The 14,242-nt window shown below is 39.0% G+C and overlaps 1 protein-coding gene across 4 annotated transcripts in view; it reads left to right on the top strand.

The window, feature by feature from the left end:
• nlgn2a (neuroligin 2a) overlaps positions 1–14,242 on the top strand; it is a 248,474-nt gene that overhangs the window by 15,343 nt on the left and 218,889 nt on the right. Inside the window, exon 1 of one of the 4 annotated variants that reach the window (XM_008435579.2) lies at positions 10,993–11,066. The exons of the other annotated variants lie outside the window; for them this stretch is intronic. The gene's annotated coding sequence lies outside the window, so the exon portion shown is untranslated. Of the gene's footprint in view, positions 1–10,992; positions 11,067–14,242 lie in introns of those variants that run through there. 4 annotated transcript variants of the gene reach the window in all.

Genomic DNA, 14,242 nt, shown 5'->3' with positions numbered 1-14,242 from the left:
TTATATTGCTGCTCGGAATCATTTTTAATCATTTTACTGCTGTTGCGTCACAGAACAAAGTAGTTTAAATCAGAAAAGGGCTCACAGTTTCTCTACTGTAACCTGTAAGCGCTGCCTCTGTTGCAAAAGGTTTAGTTTGATTCCAGCTTCCTCCCTCAACTAAGTTTATTTTCAATCAATCAATCAAATTTTATTTGTATAGCACATTTCAGCAGCAAGGCATTTCAAAGTGCTTTACATAATTAAAATAAAAACAGAAATAAACAGTGAGAAAGAGAAAGAGATTAAAAAAAAAACAAAAAAAAACATTAAAACCCACACCCCTTTAGGACTTCAGTTAAACGCCGTTTAACTGGGATTCTAACCGGGGGCTTTTACGTCATTACACGAAAAGAAAGAAAAAGAAATTAAAAACATTAAAGACATAAAAACATGGAAGACATCAAAACCCGCACTCTAACCCTAATTTAGCCATAAGCAACTCTAAACAGGTGGGTTTTAAGTTGAGATTTAAARGCACCCAGTGTTTCAGCTGGTTTACAGTTTTCTGGAAGTTTGTTCCAAATCTGTGGTGCATAGAAACTGAATGCTGCTTCTCCTCGTCTGGTTCTGGTTCTGGGGATGCAGAGCAGACCAGAACCAGAAGATCTGAGGGGTCTAGACGGTTGGTACAGTAATAACAGATGTTTAAGGTATTATGGTGCTAAACCGTTCAGTGATTTATAAACTAACATCAGTATTTTAAAGTCTATTCTCTGAGCTACAGGGAGCCAGTGTAGGGACTTTAAAACTGGTGTTATGTGCTCTATCTTCCTGGTTTTAGTGAGAACATGAGCAGCAGCTTCTGGATCAGCTGCAGCTGTTTGATTGATTTATTAGTCAGACCTGTGAAGACGCTGTTGCATCAATGTGGCTAAAGATAAACACATGGATGAGTTTCTCTAGATCGCGCTGAGACATCAGTCCTCTAATCCTGGAGATGTTCTTCAGGTGATAGAAGGCCGACTTTGTGACTGTCTAAATGTGGCTCTGAAGGTTCAGGTCAGAGTCCATCACTACTCCCAGGTTTTGGGCCTGATCGCTGGTTTTTAGTTGTAATAACTGAAGCTGTGCGTTGATTCGGGTTTGCTCCTCTTTAGGTCCAAAGATAATAACTTCAGTTTTGTTTCTGTTTAGTTGGAGAAAGTTTTGGCACATCCACACATTTACCTGTTCTAAGCATCTATTCAGTGATTGGATGGGTTCAGAGTCACCTGGTGACATCGTGATGTAGAGCTGTGTATCATCCGCGTAATTGTGGTAGCTAATTTTGCTTACAGACTCAGTAAATCTGTGGTATAAACTATCTGAATCTGTAAAACAAGTTAAATATCGCCTTTAAGGGTGGAAATAATTACTTGATTTGCAATTATTTGTCTCTTTATACAAGATAAAACTCAGGTTTTTAAGAAAGTAGTCGACTGACTTTAGATCAGCTAATTAAACTATTGATGAATCACTTCAGGGGTAAAAGTACCCCTATTATTTGGAGTGTAATAAGAAACGTAACTAACTGAGAATTTTCTGTTTTGGTCAAAACACACAAAGGAAAGTAAATGGAACATATTAAATATTGAATTTTAGTACGTTTACTTAGTTATTTAAGCAGGAGATGGGGAGTACATTTCTTAAATACAAACAAAACAAATAAAAAATGTATTTAACGTCACTTTTTGTTGTTTAATTAGAGCCAATTTTTAATCCCAGGTCACTTTCCAAGACAAGCAAGTTCAACTTATAGACAATCAAATTCAGAACAAATCAGATCAGTTTATTGCCAATCTAATAAAATAATAGTCGTTTTTTATATTTTAGCATTTACGAAGCGAAACCTTAAACTGCTGCCGTGCCAGTTACTCAACAAGCCGTTGCTAGGTAACCAAAGAATGAGTGAGTTGTTGCTAGGTAACCACAGACTGAGCGAGTTGTTGCTAGGTAACCAAAGAGTGAGTGAGCAAGTTGATTCCACGAGTATAGAAAATTCAGTGAATATTTTCTATACTCATTATTGAGTTGTGTTTCAGACGTATTACTGATATAGATTATAGATTTATTGTCCAGCCCTACGATTTACGGGGGAATTTGTCCAGGAAAACATAGCAGCAGTGAACGGAAGCAGCTGAATGGCTCACTTTTTTTAAACATTAAAATAAATTTGAGATTGATAGAACGTTATATATTACATCAAGGGTTTGAATGTTTCTGTTACTCGGCTTAAACAAACCACTTGGTCTCACTTTACCTTTGTTCAGAAATGTATAAACAAACAGTTTTATAGGTCAGGCATTAAAAACGGCAACGTTTGCCCCTTTTTTCACTAAAGTAATTACTGACCCCAGGATCTATCCTTTCTACCTCTGGCGCCACTGTTTGTCTTTTGCGTTCACCTTTTCTTGTCACCTTGACACGGTGAAGACGCTCCTTCCTCCCTCGCTCTGTGAGGGTAGCTCTTACAGAGGTAATGAAAAATACAGGAGTTGGCGCCGTCGCTCATGGCCCCCCTGCAAACATAAAGGAGCTGAACGCTGTGAAGATTCAAAGGTACAGGAAGCCTGCAGGCCAGAGAAGAGTCGGGCGTACCCAGGGGTGTGATGAATGGATTCCTTTCTGCTTGTGTGGTGGCCCACTGCTGCCCAAGGCTGGGGAAAAGACTCAGCCTGAAACTTGTTTGTCATTTTCCCCCTTGGGAGTTCAAACTCAGGGGGCTATTTTTTTTTTATATCCATTTATGTATCTCCTTATGTGTATATAATGGAAATCATTGTTTTAGAGACAGCAGGGGGGGAAAAAAAGTCTGCGTTTCTGTCTCTGCAGCGTTCAGGAGAATCAAGTTTTTTACCCCCTGCTCTTATTATCTGGAGGAGTTTGAAAGACGAGAGTTTTACCTTTCTGCTGCTGGAGGCTCATGTGTTGCACATGCAGGACTACGGATTCCTCCGGGTGTTTTGTCTCATCCTGTCACGCATGTGTGCTGATTTCACTTGCCTCAGGTACATTCCCGTATATTGTTTTTAACGCAACTTAAAGGGAGCCTATCGTGGAAAATTTTTACATTTTTCACGTTTTTGTACTTTTCATTTAAGTCTCAACTGCTTCTAAAAACATCACAAGCACTTAAAAATATATATTTTTGGAAATAATTTAATGATTTTTGGTGTCTGGGAAGTGAGCTGTTTCAAAAATCGTCCAAATATGACGTCGCAAATCAGCAGGCACTGCCCAGCGAAGCCCAGCCCGTTACCTAGCAACCTGTGCTGAGCCCAGCCCGTTACCTAGCAACCCAAGCGGAACTCAAGCACAATTGGTCAGCTATTTTTACTACTGTACAACGGCTGCTGTAAAAGACAAGTGTTTAGTTGTTGACTTGCTGAACAGAAACTACTTGTCGTTGTGCAGGAGGCTCTACAAGTGCTTTTTCAAAGATGTACGGTTGTATAATTGTGCGTTTCCTTGCAGCCATTTTCACATGGGAGTGTAAACTTTGATTTGATTGGGGGGCATGGCCAGCAGCTTGTTTGGATTTAAAGTGGCAAGAGGCCCTAAAAATCTCATTCTGAAAGAAACTCTAAATAGGAAGAACTGAAGACTAAAATCTGATTACCTAAGAATGATTTTGTGCAAAAAAAAAAAAATGTAATGAACATGTTTTGTGTAGCCCACAGAGCGATCCTAACCTGTTCAAGGAAGCATAATAGGTCACCTTTAAGACTAGATGTGTTTCAAGCAACGATCCGATTTGCCAAGGGCCGTTTGAGTCTTTGTCTCTACTACTGTTACAACGCAATTACATTTACTCCGGTCAAAGCCACGCTTCAAGGTCAGTCACGACAAGCAGGGATTTAGAGTCGATGCTTAGCACGGAACAAGTTAAACATTGTGGTTTTACACAAATAAATACGCTCCCCGAGGCTTGTACAAATCAAGGTCACGCTGTCTCATGTGGGGCTTGTTGGTGGAGGAGGGAGGGAAGCTCTGGCATTAACCGTCGTCTCATTTTATACCTGGAAATGACAGATTTCACAAACATCTCCGCTTCTTAGAAACCTCTGCAAAATGGGTCACTTAAACATAATTACCAAGAAGATAAAGAAAGGTTGAGCAGGTTTAAATCCATTGTTTGTGTTGTGGAGCTGAGAACATAATTTTAACAAATTTAGAAAAAAAGTGATGGATGTGGAGCTGAAACTAATGATTATGTTAGTTATCAATTAATCGATTATTCTGCTGATTAATAGGATAAAAAAGTGGCGCATTCTGCAGATTGTTCACTTAGGCCTACTTTACAGAATATTGGAAATACATTAAAAGATGTAAAGAAACAAATTATTCTTTATTTAAGTAAGGAAACATTTTCTTGTCTAAATTGCATTATTCCTTGAATCCAGTGGTCCCCAAACTACGGCCCGCGGGCCAGATCCGGCCCGCCTCCACATTTGGTCCGGCCCCCTGAACAATACCCCCTCCTCAACAATTTCCAGCAGCGCAGGTGATAAACGTGTAACACTTTTTCTGTTACAAACTGACTCCGGCCCCCCACCAGAGAAGGGAAAAGTTATGTTGCCCTCACAGGAAAAGGTTTGGGGACCCCTGCTTTAATCGATTTTTCTGACGATTAATTGTTTAAACATTTTTGGCAAATTCTTCAGATTTCTCATTTAAGTCTTTTTGAACAATTTTAGAAAAACATTAAAATATGCAAAAAAATAAATACTTCATTTTTTAAATAAAGAAAGTAAACATTTCTTGTCTAAATTGCAATAACAGCATTCCTTTAATTGATTATTTGATTAATTGGAAAACATGGCGAATTCTGCAGATTTCTCATTTAATTTGGATTAATCATTAATAACTGTATTGTAGAAATAGGATTTATTATTATATTTTTACAGAATTTGAACAAAGTGAAGCTAAAACTGCCACCGTTTTGAATAAAGACAACATTTTATCTTAAATGCAAAATGTATATTTTTGGTACGGTTTTAGCCTAATTACTGCTGATTATGTCCTTTCAGCAATTTGCATTTTTCAGTGTCTGTGTGCTCCAGCTAACAATTAATCGATTGCTAAATTAGTGATTATATCACTTATTGATTAACCGCGATTAATCGTTTCAGCCCTCGTTGAATCCAAGGATTCTTCACGAGATTTGCTGCACGTTCTGCATAATTTCAGAGATAAAAAAAAGCAGCTGACACAGAAATGAGTACCTTCCCATAGACAACTGAATAATAGAGCAACTCCCTCATTACTAAAGCCAGATGTGTAATTTCTAAGCACGCAATCTTTGATGAACATATAGCGAGCTTTAAAGCGGTGGCCTTCTTGCAGCAGATTTTGTGACATCTGATTCTTCAAACGCCCACCACCTTAACGCACCACTCCTTAATCCCCATCATTATCCTCAACCTGGAAGCAGTGAAGTGGCGGTAAATTATGCCTCGCTGTCAGCCGCCGTCATAAAGCTCTTTTCAGCTGACGCCAGCGTGACAAGCCGAGCTGTAAGCACCGAGCGTCAGACGAGGGTGAGAGCTTTTTCCATTGCTCTCCCATATATCTGTTGTTTTTGCTCTTTGCCGACATGTTTCAGAAAATACGTTTTCAAATCGCCGTGGTGCGCGATTGAAAACGCCAGGGTTTATATTTGGACCTGAGATGCAATTTTAATTTAGGTTTTGCTTTAAGACAAATAAAATGAAATAAAATTGTTTTATAAGCTCAGGCAAGGATCTGTGAGTTCCTACCAACAACGTGAATGTGAAAAAAATAAAAGAATAAAAACTCGAGTAGCGCCACGGGAAAAGGTACATTTTATAAATTTGTGCTATATTAAATGTTTTTTAAAATTCCATCCATCCATCCATTTTCCTGCACCCTTGTCCCTCAGTGGGGTCAGGAGGGTTGCTGGTGCCCATCTCCAGCTAACGTTCCGGGCAAGAGGCGGGGTCACCCTGGACAGGTCGCCAGTCTGTCGCAGGGCAACACAGACACACACAACCATGCACACACACACTCACACCTAGGGGCAATTTGGAGAGGCCAATTAACCTGACAGTCATGTTTTTGGACTGYGGGARGAAACCGGAGTACCCGGAGAAAACCCACCATGCACAGGGAGAACATGCAAACTCCATGCAGAAAGACCGGGGCCGGGAATCAGACCCAGAACCTTCTTGCTGCAAGGCAACAGCTCTACCAACTGCGCCACTGTGCAGCCGTTTTTTAAAATTATTTTAAAAAATTTAGAAAATGTATTTCTATTTTCTCATTTTAGAACAAAAATAATAATAAACTTATTTTTGGAAACTGATGACAGAGTGATCTGTTTTCATAATTATGGAAAAACAATAAACATAGCATCTACAGTTTAAAATGTAAAGCACAAAACCGTTTAATTAAAAACCCTGCACCATCGGTAACTTTCTGTTGATATTTAATACAGATATTGCATAAAAACAGACAAAAAGAGCTAAAAGCAACCCTTACACTCGCTTTAATGATTATAAACATTTTTAATTTAGAGGAGGAACCAACTATTCCTCCACTAGTTGGTGGAAATGGTGGAATTTTTAAAATGTTCTCAAAACAACAATATTATCATATATTGCAATAACTTCCAACAAAATCTATCATCTGAACTATTTCAGACATTTTTAACATTTATCCCTTACCAATTATAGGACATGAAATCAGTATTCTTCCTGCTCAACAATGTTTGTATCCTTGTTAATCTTATTAAATGTTTTAAAAGCTTTTGCTGGTAAATTCTAACATTTATTGATCTTTACTTCTTGCTTTCTCTTCTGATTTAAACTCTAACTTTATTCACATATCAGAATAAGTTGATAAGTTTGTTGTAACGCTGGAAACTGACAGTAAAATCCCCTAAAACACTGACGTGAACATGTTTCTTCTGACAAACCGGAGCCATTACAGACATTTCAGGTGGATTAACAAGCAATACGTTGAATATATTCAAGATTTTTACCATCCTCCAGTCGACGGTAGGGATTATAGGATAATGCATTTTCCTGCATTCACACCAACAAGCTCAGACGCGTCCTAACTTCTGCTTTATCTTTGATCCACCATTCTGGCTCTGCATCTCTGTGTGGTCTCCAGTTGCAGTTATGTAAGAAACCCAAAGCAGGTGTTGCAGAGAGATTGCATTTTTTATTTTTATTTTTTCCCCCTATAATCTATTTCTGGGCCCAGGTGGACGGTAAAAGTCTCACATTAACACACTTCTGTCAGTCAGGTGTTCAGGTGTTTCTGCTCTGCCAGGAAAGTCTGAGCACGTTTGGTGGAGAATTAGTGTTTCTAACGCGTTAGAATCGCGTTTGCTGATAAAAGGCAACTCTAAGGTTGTGGGTAATTTGATTTTATATGCATACATGCTCTGTGAAAAGAATCTCGTCTACCGGGTGAATCAAGATGGAGAGATGAGTTTTTTCCTGCAGTTTGTTCAGCGTCTTGGTTTCCTGCTGCATTAGGAAGAAAGAAAATATTTGCATAGAGTTTTTATTTACAGAAACTTTAAAATGTATTGTAACCTTTGCGTCACATCGTTGTTTTTCTCCATTATATTTTATTGGAACCTTATCTGGAAAACCAGCACAAAGCAGAAAAAAGGAGATGAATAAAAGTGAGGGATTCTTTTTTTTTTGATTAATTAAATAATTAAAATGAGTTTGATAATTCTGATTAATATTTTTTGAAGGCCAATTTTGTTTACAGAGAGATCATAACCCGTTTTGTTTAAGGTTTTGGTTGTTAGTCAGGTTTGTTTTTACCATTTTATTTGTTGATTTTGATTGTCGTGTTTTGCTTTGGATATTTAAAATAACTCCCAGTTCCAGTATGGAGGGTCCTTTACGAAATTAAAGTTTATTGGAGGGAGTGACCTTGCATAAAATGGTCTGAAAACCATTTTTAATTTAACAGTTTTTATCATCCATCCATTATCTTTACACCCTTGTCCTTAGTGGGGTCAGGAGGGTTGCTGGTGCCTCTCCAGCTATCGTTTCGGGTGAGAGGCGCGGTCACCCTGGACAGGTCGCCAGTCTGTCGCAGGGCAACACAGAGACACACAACCATGCACACACACACCTAGGGACAATTTGGAGAGGCCAATTAACCTGACAGTCATGTTTTTGGACTGTGGGAGGAAACCGGAGTACCTGGAGAAAACCCATGCATGCACAGGGAGAACATGCAAACTCCATGCAGAAACACCGGGGCCGGGAATCGAACCCAGAACCTTCTTGCTGCAAGGCAACAGCTCTACCAACTGCACCACTGTGGAGCCCATTGTTATCATTGTTAATAATAGTAATTGCTGAGACAATTTGTTGTCCAGAAAAATGTGTTATTGTGACAGGCTTTGTGAGGGACTTGTACAACCACCCTAATATGGTACTGAAGTTTAATGTGTCGCGATGAAATGTAAACAATATGAATACTTTCGCAAGGCGCTGTTTTAATGGATTGACTGCGAATATTTCCTACAAACTGACAAAAAAACACAAAACAAATTCTGACTTTAGTCTCAAAATTCTTACTTTTTTCTCAGAAATCTGACTTTAAGCTCAAAATTTTAATTCTACGTCAAAATCCAAATAAATAACCAGACATTCTTGGTGTATGTCAATTATGCTGTTAGAATATAAAGATCATCACATAATTGTTTATTCCTTGTCATAGGATGTATAAACCTGCATTTTATTCACACTGAAAGCCTTCAAATTTATTTGGTATATTTGAGTTTTAAGACTTGTTTTGCCTGATGGTGTATAAACAGCAACATTTCTGAATCGGAGTCAGAATCCGGACTTTAAAGTCAGATTTTTCTTTCAGTGACCCTCACATCTTTGGTAGGGAATCTGTAATAGTCCAACATTTGACCAACATGCGTACATTTGCGTGAATGCGTAGCAAATTAATGGTCAGATGGCTTTTAAGACGGGCGTTCAGCTGCTGACATTACTGGTCATTATTACTGAAACCGCGGCTGACTCAACAAAAAATCCACGAGAGATATAGGAAAGGGTCAACGTTGAATCCTTTTAGATCAAAAGGGAAGGAAGACGTGAGAGACTTACTGTGGAAGTGAAGGAGGAAGGGGAAATAGATGGAGATAGAAGCGAGGGCGAATAAAAGACGGGACTGAAAGAGGAGGAACGAAGCAAGATGCTGAACTCTGCTGCATGGGAAGAAACAGAAAAGACGTACGAAGCAGCAACGGCAAGAATTTACAAGGGCTGGAAAAAGGAGCTGGAATCCCAGATAAAAGCCAGTGATGCAGATTTGATAGTGTGGCTGTGAAAGAGACGGAGTGCATTAGGGAACAAAACCATGAAAGATGCATCAAAGAGCGGGCCGTTCAAGCTACTGGGGGTTGAGGAAGAGTAGAAAGGGTCACTTGAAAGGACTTTTCTACAACAAAAGAGATTAATGTAAGATGAAGAAGAGACAGAATAAAGAGGAAATGTGTGGGATTTCTAGCCAGCCCGGAGGAGTTATTTTTGGATTAGTGTGACAGGAGGACGAAGAAACTGAATATGTTTGAAGGAGACTTTGAAAATTCAGGCGGAAAGGTGAGGCCAGTTTCGTCTTGGACCTTTCTTGGCAGTAATATCTGACATTCTTAAACCGTAGCTGCCTTTCCATTACAAATGTGCGCAAAGCTTTGTCGGTATTTCACTAATTTTGAAAATAGAAACAGTTTTGCAATTGCGGTGTTTCCATCAAATGAGGTTTAAATAATTAAAATCACACATGAACAAGTTTGTTCATGTGATAAGTCATGAAAAAACATGTGTGCCATCGTCCTCCAACTACTTCCTGTTGCCTTCTTCTTCGTGGTTTTTGCCAGTGGTAACGTCCGGCTATTGATCATGTGACTTGTGTGTTGCGAAAAAAGTGTTTCCATTGCAGTTTTGTGAAATGAACCAATTTCATCCCAGCACCAAAACTTTTTAACTAAAAGCGAGAGTTCTTTTGAAATTGCCGTGTTTCCACTAAGCATATTTATTTTTGGTCAAAGGAAAAGCAGCTGTTGAAATTAGCCAGACCAGTGTAGAGTAACAGAGGGAGGAAGAAGGAGCAGCAGGAAAGGGATACAGAGAGGGGTGCAGGTATAAACCAAGGTCATTGTTCTGTCCATTTCTGTCCGCCGTGGATTGATCCACAGATGGGACACACACGCACAGACGCATGCACACACAGAGGTGGTAATAGGTGCTGAACCCTTCATCGATTTAATTGGGTTTCTATCGCATCCTGAGTTGGCTTGTTGTTTACGAGTATCCAGCACACACATATGAATTTGTGTTAACCTCCAATTTAAGGAGAACTGAAGAGTTTTTAAGATGAAATCAGAATCTGAATATACTTTATTGAACTCCCAAGGGGAAATTGCTTATTTGTTGACAAGCTACTACCATCCAAAGCGTTAAATATTAGCAATTATAAATATAGCCATGGGTGATATAAAATTTGTGAAATCCCAGGTAATCTAATTCTGACCGAAATATAAAGTAATTTAAATCGAATTAATAAAATGAAATAAAAACAGTATGTACATGGAAATATGTGAATTTATAAATCTATAGATGAGTCCAGAGTAAACTTAAAAGATTTTGAAATAGCATTAGGTGAAAGAAAAACCACAAAATATGCGTATCATAAAATGAAAAGACTTATTTTCCGGATTACAAATAGCATTTCAACAGCGAGTGGATGAATATGGACGCCTTACACGTTATTGACACGCCCGGGTATTTAGCGCATGCGCAAAGCGCCGGAGGATAAAAAGACTATTCCTTTACGACCAGAAAATATGACTGGAGTCTTTTTTTAAATCTACTTTAAAGACATATACATATAAAACGTTGTCAGAACTGAATAAGTAAGCTCCGGACGAGTACATTACTACCCGAACTTATAAAAACAAAGGCAAAGAGAGTGAGGATGACGTCACCACAGACAACAAGACACGAGGAGCTCATGTCCGCGCTCGTGTCATACAGGTATGTGCTGCATTTAATTATCAGAATAGAAATTCATATTAATGTACTAAATCCACAAATTGTACTTTAGACATAATATTAGGTTCTGACCGTTTTGGGTTCTGTCGGACTTTATGCGCGTTGTCTTGTTAGCCATGACAGTCTTTGGCCACGAGAATCCAAATCTGAAGCGTTTTCACTCGATTCTGAACATCCGGCTGTCAGTGTAGGGTCTTCCACCGATGATGGTTTTATATAATTTACTCCCATAAAGCCGTCCGGTATTTCTTCACATGTAGAAACGGGGCTTCGTCTTCCATTGCTTCTTGTAAACACCCAGACAGTAGCATTGTTTCGGTAGCTAGCTAGTCATCAACTGAGGTAGCAATTTGGCTCCAACTTCTCCCCTTGTCATTTCTATATTCTTTGCACGAAATGTAAATTAATGTTGTTTCCACATATCATCTCCAATGTCAGCTGGACTTCGGGTTGCGCCGTGTCAGCTGTTTGGGATTCCCCTCCGTAATTTCCCCTTAGAAAACAGGAGGAGAATCCGCGCTTTCTGATTGGCTACCCGTCACCTTCAGCTTTAAGCTCCCAGTCGGGGAAAACCCCTGATTTAGATCGGAGCGGACACGACGATCTAAATCACACTACAGGATGATCGGTTACGAAATCACCAGGACAATCTTAGATCGGTCAACGATCTAAGATTGTCGTAAGGGGAAAATAGGGGCAAAAAAAAAAAAAAAAATCGTGTAGTGTGAACTAATGCATTAGGTAGTCAATGTGCCCATCTTCTCTATTTAAACCCAGTGATTACTGAAGGGCAATATAGTATACAGACTTTATAATCTACACTCTTTTGGTTGAATGCAGTATTTATTTCCACTTTGGCTTTATGTTGTTTAGTTTTTATTAAAGTAATTTTTTTGTTCATGGAGACTGAGTATACATTTCATTTTTCCTTTTGGTTGGTTTATTTATTTAGTTTATCAGTTCTAGTGTTATGTGTTCTTTTGAAAATAAAGTGCATCTATCTATGGCAGGAAATCGCATGCATTATTAGTCATTTCCATTAAATCAGTGTCAAAAGGTCTTGAAACAATATTATCGTTTATCGCAATAATTTTTTAGACAATTAATCGCTCAGCAAAATTTGTTATCGTGACAGGCCTACGCATTGGTAAACATTGGCAGCTCAGGCAAGTCTATTGCAATAAGCAATTAAAAAATTAAGCGGATGATAAATTAAAATGAGCTCAATAATTTTTATTCTGATCTTTAATATTTTAGTATTCATGGTTTTGGTTGTGTGTGGTTTTGATAATTGGCACCAACATTTGTTATTGTGACATTGCTAAGCTGAAACGTAGCCGTTTTAATAAATTGAGGAAAACTGTTGAATCTTGAGGTGCTGTTTTCATCTTTGAGCAGGCAGCAAGTGAATAAATATGCAAGTTGTGCTGTAATCCGGAGCTTTATGGATAAAATATTCTGTTTTGTGTCAGAATGCCTGTTTTTTTTCTTATAATCTGTGTATCAAATGGCCTTTTCTGATGTAAACGCTCGATCTAAGGGGGACTGAACGTTACGTCTGCCACAAACCAACGGGTTAGCGACTGTTTCTGCAGATATATGCAAATGTAGTCTGAATAAATGCAGCAACAAGGTCAGATGAGACGGCGTTACAGCTGTTTCTCTGATGATATTCTTAGAGATCAAAGCGGCTGGAGCTGCTGGTGAGCAGAGCGTTTGGAGAACACGGGAAAAATTCAAATTAAACTAAATGTCAGTGATGTTTTGTGAGGAGGGGACTATGAAAAATAAAGAACCACAGACTGGAAACAATTACAATCAACCCAGTTTGGGCATTGTGCTTTCTTTGACATTTTTAAAGTGCACTTCATTTATTGTGATTTTCCTTGAAATTTACATTACTAAATGTCACAACTTGTTTGTCTAGCAGATATTCGGTAAATGTTGTCATTTTCCACACTTTAGATTCTTCTTTGCGCCCATTTTATTATTCCGAGCTACAATATTGTAGTTCAATGGATAGAAATTCATTGTTTTTAATGGAAATTATACAGTTTTTATGTCTTTCATCGCACTTCACCTGTGTTTAAAACCATATCAAGTCAACATTAGATAATTTCTCATTAGAGAATAAACCTTATTTTTGCTGTTTAAATATACTCTATTTCTACATGTGTGACGGTACGGAGGTCTAACAAGGATATCCAGTGTCATCTGTTAGCTCAGTTAACAGATGTTCTCAAATCATCGCTCTCGGCTTAATCAAGTCAGACAGTTAATATTTTCATGATTCATTGTTCACAAGAGCGGAAAGAAGAAAGGGCTGGACAGCTGAACAGGTAGCCTGTGTAGATGATGAGCTGTCAGTCAGAGGGAAACATGCAGTAAATAATAACTCCAGTCCCTCCTTCGGCAGTTTTAGGGCATATTTTGCAGCATTATCTACACTTTGTGGCAGAGGTAGCAGTCTTTGATCGTTCCTCGATGTACAATATCTATATTTCAGGAGTGTACAACTTCTGCATGTTTCAGATTTGATTTAAAAGGGTTAATTTTCCACTTAGCATGTCTTAAGTGGAAAATTAAGACATGCTAAGTCTTAATTTAGAGCTGCAGTTGGTGCAGCTCTACCAACTGCACAGTGGCGCAGTTGGTAGAGCTGTTGCCTTGCAGCAAGAAGGTTCTGGGTTTGATTCCCGGCCCCAGTCTTTCAGCATGGAGTTTGCATGTTCTCCCTGTGCATGTGTGGGTTTTCTCCGGGTACTCCGGTTTCCTCCCACAGTCCAAAAACATGACTGTCAGGTTAATTGGTCTGTCTAAATTGAGTGTGTGTGTGACCTGTGTGTCTCTGTGTTGCCCTGCGACAGACTGGCAACCTGTCCAGGGTGACCCCGCCTCTCGCCCGAAATGTTAGCTGGAGATCGGCACCAGCACCCCTCCTGACCCCACTAAGGGACAAGGGTGCAAGAAAATGGATGGATGGATGGATGGATGTCTTAAAGTCATGCCGCATTCTGCTAATGATCCATAAACTTGATTCTGGTGTGTTGATCCAGGAAAAGATCTGAAGTATTCAGGACGTCAGACTTTAAGGACTGACCGTTAACGTAACTGATCTGGATTGCCTTTAGTCCTGGGTCCATTTCTACTCTTCACAT

The sequence above is a fragment of the Poecilia reticulata genome, linkage group LG18 (assembly GCF_000633615.1).
Source record: "Poecilia reticulata strain Guanapo linkage group LG18, Guppy_female_1.0+MT, whole genome shotgun sequence".
NCBI classification, from domain to species: domain Eukaryota; kingdom Metazoa; phylum Chordata; class Actinopteri; order Cyprinodontiformes; family Poeciliidae; genus Poecilia; species Poecilia reticulata.
Note: the sequence above shows the minus strand (reverse complement) of the source record. Positions and strands in the feature narration are given on the sequence as shown.